This window comes from Rattus norvegicus, chromosome 8 (assembly GCF_036323735.1).
Source record: "Rattus norvegicus strain BN/NHsdMcwi chromosome 8, GRCr8, whole genome shotgun sequence".
In the NCBI taxonomy this organism is placed as follows: Eukaryota; Metazoa; Chordata; class Mammalia; order Rodentia; family Muridae; genus Rattus; species Rattus norvegicus.
In genome coordinates, this window is record NC_086026.1 from 58459463 (window position 1) to 58473399 (window position 13937).

General features: G+C 45.4%; 1 pseudogene; it reads left to right on the top strand.

Annotated features, from left to right (window-relative positions):
• The first annotated feature begins 11647 nt into the window (after window positions 1-11647).
• Window positions 11648-11721, top strand: LOC120094541 (U4 spliceosomal RNA; annotated as a pseudogene).
• Window positions 11722-13937: the final 2216 nt, after the last annotated feature.

Genomic DNA, 13937 nt, shown 5'->3' on the forward strand with positions numbered 1-13937 from the left:
TTTATTATATTTCTCTGTTTTAATTTCCACATAATTAGATCAACATAATTTTGTAAAAGTGCACCCAGTATTCGTGTTCTTGCCTGTTATTGGAGCAAAGCACCCAGACTCGAGAGTATATATTCACATACAGTAGGCATTTCTGTGATACCTGTCCATTTCTGCATTAATATCTTTCCTCAATGCTCTGTTTTGCCCATGGATGTATCCTTTTACAAATCATACATTTATAAATGTAAGAAGTTCCTGATTCTATTTTAGCAACATTTACTCCAAGCCTGTGTTTTTAGTGGGATTGTCAGGGTAGACTTTTCTCAAAGATCATCTTGACAACATGCTCTGTACATCAGAGCGTGAACAAGCATTAGGCCAGTCATGAATGTGTGCTGGAGGGCCTTTTCCTGGTTTTTGTTTGTTTTAAAGAAAGGGACTTGCACTGTAGTCCAGGCTGGCTTAGAACTCTCTCTCTAGCCCAGGGTGGATTCGAACTTCTGGCAATCTTCCTGCTTCAGTCTCCTGAGCATTGAGATTACAGATATGAGTCAATTTTTTTTTAAGTATACTTTCATGCTGGGCACAGTAGCACATACCTGTAATCCCAGCAGGCTGAGGCAGGGTGTCCTTAAAGGAGCTATTGAGACCTTAGTCTTCCCTACCTCTGTCTTTGCTTCCTATGTACCACAAGGGGCACAACTTTGTCATGTGCACCCTGCCCTAATGGATTGTATTGTCAGGTATGTAAAAGCAACACACAGTGAAAGCCAGCAACCATGAGCCAAAATCCAACTTTCCTCCGATGTAAAATGAATGTGTTAAACCCACACAATTCTTAAGGCCTCGTCCAACTTCATTATGGAACTCTGTGGACCATGTCAGGGAAATAACATCAGAGTGGCTAGGACGGTTAGTAGGAGAGATGGGAAGCAGAAGCAGATTTCACGCATCTCGTTTGGTGACGGCATCCTGTGAGAACATCTGTGGTGGTTTGAATATACTTGGCCCAGGGAGTGGCACTATTAAGTGGCGTGGCCTTGTTGGAAGAAGTGTGTCACTGGGGGAGTGGGCTTTGAGAGTTTCCTCCTTGCTGCCTGAGGATGCCAGTCCCTGTCCTGGCTGCAGTCGGATCAAGATGTAGTACTCTGCGCCTTCTACAGCACCGTGTTGACCTGGACACCGCCATGCTTCCTGCCATGATTGAACCTCTGGAGATGTAAGCCAGCTCCAATTAAATGTTCTCCCTTAAACAAGTTGCCTTGGTCATGGTGTCTCTTCAGAGCAGTGGAAACCCTGACTAAGACAGTATCTTTTACAAATGACAAAGACTGCCGCAATTATTAGAGGCTGAAACTTCAGAAAGGATCATGGATGGATACAAAGATCATCCTTTACTTGGTGATAAAGATTGGCCGATGGTATAGAAGTTCACTGTGAAGTAATTATACAGTAGAACAAGACACACCTGGATTTGAATCCCACACCTGCCATTTGTTAATTATTCATTTGTACTGTGTTGATACAAAAAATCGGTTAGATAATGCACAGGGAGCAGGGGGCAGAATTCCCATCCAGCCGCACATTCTCATGGCACAGTTATCTGTGAAATTTGTGGTTCATTCACAGAGAGTGTGGTGGGAAGATGAGGTAACTCAATCTACCAGAAATGGACTCTGAAACCTCCCTCTCCGGGTCTGTCCCTGGACGTTGTCAGATTCTTCAGCAGTTGCAGGGCCTGTCAAGAAGCAGGGTAGTTATTAATGGGTAAGCAAGATTGGCTAACTACTGGTTTAAGAAGGAGCTGAGACACCGAGCCAGGCATTCCAGGAGAAGAGACTTCCCCACTCATGCAAATAAATCTGCTGAGCAGTTGAAGTGTAATTAAAATTTTACTGCAATATTTATAGAGATCTTTTATTCCTTGGTAGAGTTGCACTTATGTGCAAATGACTTCAAAGGAAAAGTTGGGGGAGTATTAAATGTTCCAGCTAATTAAATAATGCAATGGAATCTGATTATACTAGTGACATGCGCTGAGCTGGAGAAGACAGATCTTATAGAAATAAAACCCAATCAATCGATGCGTCATTTCAGATTGGACCATAAAGAAGACATCATGACCCTGATGACCAACGGCCTTTTTACTCAAGAGGAAACTAAGTTTAAAAAGTTGTTGAAATCTGTGGTCCCTGGTATATCCTGGAGCTATCGCTTTGTTTCCATTTAGAGCTGGAGTTTCAGTGCTCAGATGTGACATAAAGAATGTAAACGTCATCGTTAGGAGGTGTAGCTCAGTGGTTTTTCCTGCATGCATGAAGCTCTGGGTTCTACCTGAGCACTGTAAGCATACATGTGCACACACACACTTGCACATTAAAGGATGTTTGTATTAGTTCTTGGAGAATGTCACATATTTTGTTCACGTGAATCCTCCCACTCCTTCCCCTGACTCCCCCCAAGTCTACCTCCACTTCCCTCTGCTCCCCAACTTTGTGTCCTTTTTTTTTTTTGGTTCTTTTTTCCGGAGCTGGGGACCGAACCCAGGGCCTTGCGCTTCCTAGGCAAGCGCTCTACCACTGAGCTAAATCCCCAACCCCTTGTGTCCTTTTAAAAACAACCCATTGCCTCCAATTTGTGGTGCTCATATACTCCTGGGTGTGACCATCCACTGAGGTCAACCTACCAGGAGCCACACCCTTAGGAAATTGATTCTTTTTCGCCCAGAAGCCGCAAACTGTCAATAGCTCCTCAGTGAGGAGGGGTGCTTCTGAACCCCTTCATATCACACAGTAGGGTGCTGATTGCCTTGATCTTGTGCAGGACTCACGCAGTTAAACACAGCTGCTGATGAGTTCATGAGTGCCGTGGTCCTGTCATGCGCAGAAGACACTTTCACTTTGGTCTTCCTAGACCTCGAGCTCCCACAGTCTTTCTAACCCCTTCCAAAATGGTCCTTAGGGAGGGATGTGATGTAGACGTCCCATGTGTGGCTTAGCACTCAGCCAGACATTTATTTTCTATGCATTGATCAGTTGCAAGTGTTTGTGTTGACCACCATTCATTTCATAAAGAAACTTCTGTGGTGAGGTCTGAGAGTTGCACTAACCTGTCAATGTAGATGACTTCAGAGGGCAGTTTGATACTGTGACCATTTAGCAGAACAATAGGAGAAGGTTCACCCCTGGGATCTGTGAGTTCTCCAATCATGGTTTCATGCCTAGATTTACAGGACCAGACATGTGTTTCCTCCTGGGTAGTGGACCTTAAATCCAAACGGAAAGAGGTTGGTTACACCTATAACATCTGAACATCCATGGCCATATCTTGCCATGCCAGGCATTATTGAAATTCACAGGGGTCATGGCTGGATAAGATTGAGGGTGACTTTTTCCTCTCAGCAGCCTGCATAGTACTCTCTGATACTACAGAAGCTTTTCAGTCAGTACCAGCTTGGTTCCTTCATGTCCTGTTTGTGGCCAATACATATGTATGTGCACACACACACACACACACACACACACACACACACACACACGCATGCATGCACATTTTGAACGTAATTCTTTGGGAACCAGGAAGATGATTCAGTCAGTAAAATACTTGCTATGCAACCATGAGGACACAGAATGCATCTAAAAAATCAGGGCATGTAGATGCAGACTTGTAATCATAGCAATGGGGAGACCCAAGACAGGAGGATTCATAAAGCTAGCTGGCCTTCTAGTCTGGACAAATCGGTAGGTTCTAGGTTCAGTGAGAGACCCTTTCCAATTAGCTTGATCTCAAAGGCCCTTTGAGAGGACCTCCAGTGACTCTTCCTTGAATGTAGTTCTCCTCTGTCTCAGGAAGAACCATGGACCCTATAAAGGGGTGTGGGTGGGGGGTCCAAAGCAGCAGCATATGAGGTGTGTGGGCACCAGGAGGTGCTTCCTGGATGCCTCAGAGACCTTATTTAGGATGTTGTTGCATGTCTCTCTGAGCCTGTGAGGTGCCGCCGAGGTTGTGAGAGAGTTCTACAAAGTTCACTTTTGCAACAAGGACATGAAGCTCCTTGGAACACTGGGCTCCCAGCTTGCTGAGCTCGGCAGCTCCGTGGGACTGGCTGCTGCCGTCAAAAAGAACAGAGCCGTCATTCTGAGGGAGGGTTTTTATGATAATAGGGTTTTTGCCTCCCAGTAATTGGAAAGGTGCTAATCTAGTGACTCATGAGCTACATAGAAGGAAAAAAACGCAGCCTGGAAATGAAACTGCATAGTGTTTTCTGAACTCCTCGTCTTGCATCTATTGCAGGGGGCAAACTGGAGCATAGCTGTACGGAGCAGAACACATTGTTCTGGCAATCCCACTGGTGGGGTCTTTTGCTGTTACCTACCCTGGAAGTGGTCCAGTGATACAGGAAGCAGGCAGTGGTGGCCACAAGCTAGGGGCTGGGGCAGTAAACTGCCCTACAGCAGTAGAAAGCGGGATAGAAAGAGGGCTGGTCTGTGACTAGATTTGTAAAGAGGACAGTCATGATCACCTTAGTGAAGCCAGGTTGGGTGTGTGTGGACCTGTGTGCTTTCACGTTTGGGTGCATGTGTACATGTGGGTGGGTGGGCTATGCATGCTCAAGGAGCATGTAAGAACCTGTGTACAATGTGTAGTGTATACTCTTTGCAGATGTTTTGTCCTGAATGTGCCTTCTCTTTGTTTTGGACTATAAATATTTTGGATTCTCTGTCAGTTTTGAATCCTCTAAGTTTTGAGGACCTGAGCTGTGGTTGAGCAGCTGGGGACGGGGACCGGATCAGAACTTTGTTGTCTCCTGGAGAGAAATCGGCATTTCAGTTGGGCCCACGTTGGAGATACAAAAGCCCTACCTACATCTGTCCCTATTGGGTCAAGTAACTGGACTCTGCATCTGCCCAGAAGACAACTGGTACTATCCAGTGCCTGGGTTGCCTCTTCAGGGGCGCAGGGGCTCAGGGGCTTCTCTGTCTCTCTCTGTGCTCCTTTTACTAGAGAAAGTCTCTAACTCCCAACTCTGTCTTCTCCCATTGGGATCAGGCCTCACATAGAGCCTCTGCCCTTGGCCAACAGGATCTTGGAGCTCAGGAGGGCACGGTTTTCTCCTAACCAGTTCCTCAGGCAGCTCCCAACCTGAGTCATAGCCCCCCATAGGCTCTCCTCTCCCCCTCCCTCCCACGCTTTTCATTAGCTGCGTTGAAGCTAATAATCCTGCCAGCAATTCCATTGTCTCCTCTTAATTCCAATTTCCTTTTGTCCCAAGGGGCAAATCAGCAGAGTGAAAGCAGTGAAATGGTAGTCACAGCCTCCTGGTATTAATTAGGGGAGCATTAGCATAGTAATAAAAACACACCTCAGTGTCAGGGTGCTGTGTCTTCCTCTCTTCTACACTCCTCCTTTCCTTCCTCAGCCCCAGTCAGACCCAGAAGAGCATACTGGAGCCCAATCCAGGGGAGACTAGATGAGTTCTGTGAGGCAGCCTTTAGAGTTAGGTGATCTAACCAAATCCCGGAGGAGAGAGATGTCCTGTCCTCCCACCTTTCTGTGATTAAAAGTCTGTCGACTGTCCGTTCCCCACTTTTTTCAGCAACTTTTCAGACCAGTCATTGGTCACATAAATTATTAACTTTTTTTGAGGAGCTTCCTTGTGTAGTGAGCAACACTAACATAGAAACTTACAAGGGGTCAAAGTACAGAGACTAAGTGTCAGGGGTGCTCAGCCATATGTGGGACGTCTACATCACACCTCCTGCTACCCACGGCTCAGGAAACATCACGGAAGAGGGACAAGGATTGTGAGTTCCAGATGTCAGGAAGCATCAAGGCAAAATGGTATCTTCCTGACATGCCAGGGCCATTGCGTTTATTAACTCACTGCAGCTGTGTGTGCCTGCTCAAGATCGAGCCAGCTCAAGTCAGCCTTTCGGCATGGATGGTGGAGAGGCCCACTAGCTCCTAGCACTACCTGAGGAGCTATGGACAGTTGGTGACTGGTAGAGAGGCAAAGCCAGTTTCCTTTCTGATTAGTGGGTGCATGAGGAAGGAGCCAGAGTGGAACAGGATAATTGCAGTTGGACACATGTCGGAGACAGGGGCAGGGGCAGATGAATGGACTCTACTCCTGCCTGGAAGAGAAGAGTGGGGGATTGGAAGGAGGGCTTTCTTTTTGCTCTGGTAGGCAGACCACGTGGATAATCCTACACTCATGGGTATATGGGCATCACAAATTAGATTCAGTGGGCCCTAAAAATATGTAAACAGAAGGGAGATCTAGGAGGTGTTGAGGTTGAATATAATCAAAATACATTATATGTGAGTATGAAATTCGCAACGATTTAATAAAAATGTTATAATTTTAAAAATTCAGCGTCTGAATATGCCTCAGATCATTCCGTTGATGCTGAGATGGCTCTCTTGTACACCAACCCTTGGCACATCCTTTCTCCATCTTACAAGGACAACCAGTGTTTCTCTTGAACAGTTCTTCTCAGTAGGCAGCACCCAGCTACTCGTACGGTATTGTAGGTCTTTTAGTTGCCTGCCAAGCTCAGTTACTCCTCCAGTGTCTAGAGGTGTCCTTTCCTCTGGGAAGTCTTCTTTGAGCTGCTGGGTATCAGGGTAGCGGTCACAGCAGCCAGAGCTGAACCTAGAAGGTACATTGCCACAAGACTGTCTGGCCTTCTGCTTGGCACAGTGAGGGCTTTGAAACTGGATGGTGGGGGGATGACAGTGAGAGAGAGATACCACTTGGCTGTGTACGTTAAACTGGACAACAAGCACATGTGTCATACAGGACCACCGTGCTGGTTTTCCTGCTAATAAAGTCAGAGAGGAGAAAGTGACTTTGTCCAAAGACAAAATGGACGCCCCCTTCCTTGGGGTAGCATTTCTCCTCTGGTCACACTAGCCAGCACAAGCCTTAGGTACAGAGCTCTTACTGCAGGAACGTGTTTCAGACCTGTGGTGAGAACTCCAAAGGGGCAAGGGGAGATGAGGCCATTGCATATCTGCCTCACTCGTACCCTAGCTCAACACAGCCATGTATGTGCTCCTTGGTTTGGCATAAGAATACATGAGAGGACATGGCAGGTTCTTGCCGGTTCTTATGAGCAGGCATCTGCTCCTATGTCGTGTCTGGCAGGAGTGTGGAAGAGCTGTAGGGCTTTGTATCACCACAGGCCTTCCCTTGGCATCAAGGGGGCATGCTTTGCCACCGAGAGTTAACATACCCACCTCTAGGAGGATAGACTTCAAAGGAAAGGGTGTTCTTGCCTCCTGGGTATTAAGGTCTGTAAGCCTTAAAGTTACACGAGCTTCAGCAGATGTGCGCCTCCTTCCTCATGCCTGCTCTAACCTGACTTCCATACTGCATGCGTCCACTCAGATCGATCAACGTGTTGAACTCACTTGGTTAAAATCTCATTAATATCAAATCTTTGTTTGCTAAGATTGCCAAAAGCCAGCTCACAGGCACTGCAGTCCATCCACCCCTGATGCTGTCGTTAGTATGCCTGGGAACACCCTTTTCCAGTTATCTTAGCAACCAAACCCAGCGTGGGAGAGGAACGACTATTACTTTCCTTTACAGACTGAGGCCCCTTGAGGTCACAGATTTTGAGGTCTCATAGGGACTTGGATTTTGATCTGAATGCTTCAAAGAAAGTTTAGACTATCTCAGCCTTTCAAAGTCTTCAGTTTGGGGCTAGAGAGACGGCTCGCTGGCTAAAGCACTTGTTCTGCTGGACTCCCGGAGTCTGGGTGGTGGTTCATAACCACCTGCAAGTCTGGCTCCAGGGGACATGATGCTCTTTTCTGGCTTCTATGGGCACCGGGTAGGCACCTGGTGAGCCAGCCTTCAAGTCACACCAGCCCCATGAAAGGGAACACCGTATCAGTTCAAAAGGATCTGCAACTGGCTATCTTGGGCTTTTCACATTAAACTTCTTATCTCTTACATCAAGGTGTGGGCTGCTGGGGGCGGGCACACCCTGGCTTGTGGGGCTGATTGCCAAGGTTGGACTGGAGATCTGGGCCAGCTTAGCTATCCTTCTTGCTAATCACTTGGCTAAAAGGGAAAGTAAATTGGGCTTTAATCACTCCTTACCCTCCTTCCCGTCTCCAGGTCTCAGGGCAGCTATCTCCTAGGGCCTGATCAATACTTACCTCTGAGTCAGCTCTTAGGGGCTATTAGGGCATCATTTATAAAATGACTATTGACCACAGGAGGAGAAAATTGCAAGTGACAAAGGACCACTTGACACCTCAGTCCTCTCCGAGTCCTGGCAAGGCTGCTGGACCTCCTGTGTATCTGTTTTGTCTGAGTCTGGGGAAGAGCTGGTACAGGCCAGTAGAGGACTCAAGGGGGTGGGGCTGTCAGGAGGGAAATGTCAAAGGGGTGTGTGTGTGTGTGTGTGTGTGTGTGTGTGTGTGTGTGTGTGTGCATGCTTGAGAGGTAAAGTCTGGAGAGGCCTTTTAAGTACTAGATTATTCTGCCTCTGGATTCTGTCTCTGGGTCCAGCAAAACAATGCCCAACGTCTCCGACCCAGACAAAGCTGTGCCGTACAGACAGAATCAGTTTGCTCTGGGATGCATTTTATCTATTTTTTTCTGCTTGTTTGAGACCATCTCTTGCAGTACAACCTTGATGACCTGATACTTGCTGTGCAGACCAGGCTGGCCTCAAACTCGTGACAATCTCTAGTCACTGCCTCTCACCCACCGAGATTGCAGGTTAGTGAGTTGGCTTAAAGGGCCTCAGAGCCGATGGAGTGACTTATTCTGGGTCACGCAGACAGGGCCTTAGCTAACTTCTCTAGCCATTCAGTCAGATGACACTGAACAGTCCGTGCTCACTGTAATCACAGGGAATGAGTAAAAGGAAAATCTGGACCTAACTGGGGCAAGGATGGAACCAATTAGGTCACCAATTAGATTACAGAAGCGTAATGCATTTACCCATTTTTTTTTTCATATAAATGAAGGCATGTGATGATGCTGTTCTGGCCTCCTCCCATCTTGCACAGTATGGTTTGTAATGTAAACTGTTCTATGTTGGCCCCTTGAGGTTTTTAGAATTTTTCTAATAGGTACATATAAAACTTCATCTGATAGAGGTACTGTAGCTCATTTAATGAGATTCCTATCGGTGAATATTTAATAGGTGATAGAAATCCCCTGGGAGTCTTGCTAAAGTGCAGACTCTGACTCATTTGGTCTGGTTCTGGCTCTGAGAATCTGCGTTAAAAAGTTACCACATTTTGTGTGTGTTTTCAAGTATGTGGGTATACATGTGTGTATAAGCAGACATGCAGAGATCACAAGTCTGCCTTGTGTGTCTTTCCTCAGGAGTACTATCCAACTTACTATTATTTATTTTTGTTTTTATTTGTGTGTGTGTGTGTGTGTGTGTGTGTGTGTGTGTGTGTGTGTGCAATTGTCCACAGAGGCCAGAAAAGGGCACTGGATCTCTTAGGGCTATATTACAGGCAGTTGTGAGCCACCATGTGGGTTCTGGGAACTGAACTCTGGTCTTCTGAAAGAGCAGCAAGTGCCTGTAACAAAGAGCCATCTCTCCAGCCCTCTTTATTTTTGAGACAGGGCTTTTCACTGGCCTGGGGCTCACTGATTTGACAAGACTGGCTGGCTAGCAAGCGTAGGAAATCCTCCTGTCTTCTGTCTCCCAGTCACTGGGGTTACAAGTGGGTGCCTGCATGCCTGGTTTGTTAGGTGGGTGTTGGGGTTTGACATCAAGTCCTCATGCTTGCCTGGAAAATATTTATAGATTGGGCCCAGCTTGTGGTTTTGATGAGGCTGGTAACTTCTGACTGATTGACCAACAGCAAGAAAGTATTTTGTCTGCATTAAGTAATTTTTCATTATAAACAATGCTGTAGTAAAATGTTTTTTCCCTTCTTTTTATGTATATGCATATGGTGTAGATGTGTATGTACATTCGCTTGAACATGCAAATGTTGCAGATGAATATGACCAAAGTACACTGTAAGAAATTCTCAAAGGACTAATACAAATTTCGTATTTTTGTAAAACATGCGTATATATACTTGTGTGGGGGAATACATCTGTGGGGGCGTATGTGCACACGTGTATGCATGCTTGGGGAGGCATGGGACTATTTTGGAGGGAATCATTCTTGATTGCTCTTTTACGTTATCCATTGAGGCAAGGTCTCTCAGTCATACCTAGAATTTGCTGTATGACTAGTCTTGCTAGCTAGATTGCTTCTGGGATGCTCTGTCCCTGCCTTGTAGCTAGATTTATAGCCAAGTTGTCATGCCCACCTGGGAATCTGCACTCTAGTCCTCATGCCCTTAGACACAGAGTCATTTCTCCAGCCCAGATCTACTTTAATACAGACATATACAAACTTATGTGATTATATAAAATGTAGGATCCACAAATGAGAGAAAATACTTATTTGTCTTTTCGAGGCTGGTTTAATTCTCTTACTATGACTGTCTCTAGTTGTGCCCATTTCCCCACAAAAGACACCACTCCCTTCCTCTCAGTGGCTGAAGAAAACTCCATTTTGTATATGTGCCACCTTAGCCTATCTAGTCCTCTGTGTGGGACACCTAGGTCGGTTCTATAACTTAGCTGTTATGAATGGTGCTCCACTAAACAGTGATGTTCAAGTAGGTCTGATTGTCGACTCGGTGACCTTTGGGTGGATATCCAAGAATAGCCAAGTGCCATCTAGAAAGCCTGTTTTTTTATTTATTTATTTATTTTTAGGAAATGCCCATGCTAATTTCCGTGGAGGCTGGGCCGATTTACATCCCCACTAGCCATGTGTTCCCTTTTGTCTGTCTCGAAGCAGCAGCAGCTGTTACTTCCCCTTCACAGACAGCATTTGTGCTACGTCTTGGAGAGTGCCTTACAATGTATTTTGATCATACCCATCCCCATACTACTCCCCCTAACTCTTCCTAGATCTGTCCCCAACTCCTTACCTCCTAAAGGTGTGAATGTTGTTTTCTTGGAGGTGGGGAGGATTGGGTGAGTGGGGGAACACCCTCATAGAAGGGGGGGGTGGGATGGGGGTTTATGGACAGAAAATCGGGGAAGGGGATAACATTTAAAATGTAAATTAAAAATCCAATAATTAAAAAATAATTGATTTCAAAAAACAAGAACAAAACAAAATAAAAACTTAATTATATGGATGCCCCGTCTGCACATGCACTTGAGTGCCAGAAGAGGGCATCAGATCCCAGTACAGACGGTTGTGAGCCACCATGTGGTTGCTGGGGATTGAACTCTGGACCTCTGGAAGAGCAACCCATGCTGTTAACCACGGAGCCATCTCTCCAATCCTCAGTTGCTTGTTTTCTTAATGACTACCTTGCTGCCTAGGGCAATGTGGGCTCTCACAGTTTTTATTTGCGTTTCTCTGATGGTGATAAGGTTGAATTATTGTAAATGGTATTTAATAAGTTTATTAGTTCTTCCTATGACCCAGCCAGCCCTCCAGTAATAGAGACTGAGTCCTATTGATTTTTTCTAATCAACTTAGCACAATTACTAGGCAATTATCCCTAGTCTATTTTTGTATAGGCTAGACGGTTAATTCCCAGCTGCGCTCTCCAAGTTACTTGCTGTCTTAGTCTTTTTGAAGGCTGCCTTTTAAGCTTTGCGCAGTGGCAGTATCGTAGCCAATGAGGTTTATCCGAGGCTTGATTATTGCTAATTGAAAACTTGAAGGCTGCCTTTTGTTCCTTCAGCTTGTCCTCAGGATGCACTTCTCCCGGCCGTGTGCTTACAGCCAGTCTCCTCTCATGGCGGCTTCCTACCTCCTATTCTCTCTTGTTTCCTACCTGTGATCCCCAGTCTGGTATCGGAAGCCCCACCCACCTCTATTCTCCCCAGTAATTGGCTGTAGCCACTTTTATTTAACCAATAGCTTTAAATCGGGGAGCAATGTTTACACAACATCATTTGATGTATGAAAATGGGCTTGTGGGACTGCAGCTAGGTCTTGGGGGGCCGGTACTTAGCATTTGAATGCATAGCAGCTCCAGACCAAACCCTAGCATTGTACATTTCTTCCACAGTTATTGGGCTTCGTCACCAATGTTTCTTGTTTGGTTTTTTTTTTTTTTTTTTTTTTTGAGTTCTTTTTGTATTCAAACTGTGAATCGTCTATCCGATGTAGAGTGGTAGTGGCTCTCCCGTTCTGTACGCTTTGTTTCCCGAGCAACTAGAGTCTTATCCAGAAACTCCTTGCCTATTCTATATATTGAAAATTTCCCTACCTTCCCTTCTAAGCACTTCAACTTCTGGTCTTACATTAATGTCTTTGGTTGATGTGAGGCTGATTTCTGCCCAGGATGAAAAATGAGGGTTTACTTTAATCTTCTGTGTAGGGATATCAGATTTTCCTAGCACTGTTTCTTAAAGAGGCCATCTTTTCTCCACTGTGCATTTTTTTCATCTTTGTTAAATGTAAGGTGACTGCAGCTGCGAGGGTTTCTCTCTAGATCTTCTGTTTTGTTTCACTGATCTTCATCCCTCTTTCTGTTGCTATGGCTTTGTAAAATAACTTGAAATTTTATATGGTGATACCTCTTTTTGCCCGGCATTGCTTTGGCGATCTGAGGGCTTTCCAAATGAATTTTTAAGACTGTGTGTGTTTATTTTCTTTTTGGTTGTCTGTTTTTTTTGTTGTTGTTGTTTTTTTAGCTCAAAGGATAAATAAACTTTGAAAAATATTTTTTTCTATTTCACAGTATTGAAAGTATCTTTAGATTTATTGGTTTCATTTTTATTTTTCTACATGTGTGTGCGTCAGTGCCGTGTATGAGTAGGTGTGAGTAGGTGTGCCTGTGGAGGCCAGAAACGGGTATCATATCCCCTGGAGCTGGGAATTACAGGCAATGAACTACCTCATGTGGATGCTGGGAACCAAACGCAGGTTCTATTGGAGAGCAGCACATTAAGTGTTGAGCCGTCTTTCCAGCTACCCACTTTTACAATATTAATTCTTCCAACCCATGGGCATGAGTGCTTTAAACTTTCTATTGCTTTTTAAAACCAGCATTTCTCAGTTTTTAAGTGTGCCGCATCCTCTAATTTCCTTTTCTCTCTCCATGTAGTTTCTGTGAGTGTGGCGAATGCCATTCTACTCTTCGGATTGTTCTTCGTCATTTGAGAGGGTCCTCTCCTCCCTGTCTTGATTTAGTTTGGGACGGGCCTGTATTGTCAGCGCTTGAGAGGCAGGCGAAAAGGAGAGAGGATCGTCATAGATTCAAGGCCACTTTGTTCCAAGCCAGCAATGGCAATGTGGCAAGACCCTGTCTAAGTAAACAAACAAACAAACAAACAAACAAACAAACAAACAACCTGGTGAATGTTTCATTTTGTATTTGGAATCTATTTTCACAGTCTTCTTTTCTTCTTTACCTTCGTCCCTCCTTCCTTCCTTCCCTCCCTCCCTCCCTCTTTCCCTTCCTTTCCCCTCCTCTCCTCCCTCTATCCTTCCTTCACCCTTCCCTTCCTTCTTTGTTTTTGAAATAAGCTGTCATTACGTAGCCCAGGCTGACCTTGAACTTTAGTAATCACACTACCTCCGTCTCCAGAGTGCTGGGACTATAGGTATGCATTAGAGACCATACCTACTTAGAGACCGCCTGAAATCTATTGATAAGTGTGTGGTTGGCACTTAACAAGGCAGCAATAGGATTCAGCCTGAGAATCCTGGTACTCGAAGAATTCCACCATGGGTTTGATTCCCTGACAGAGACCATGCTGACTCACTGAGGATCTTCTCCAGCCCGCACCTTGCTGTTATCTTTCCATTTGACCAGTTCGATTTTGGGGGGCGGGGCATTCTATCTGTTGGTCTACTGCTTGACTGGAGAGGCAAGGGTAGGGAAGATACTTGGGTGTCTGCTTCTAGAAGCAGAATGGGAGACAGGGG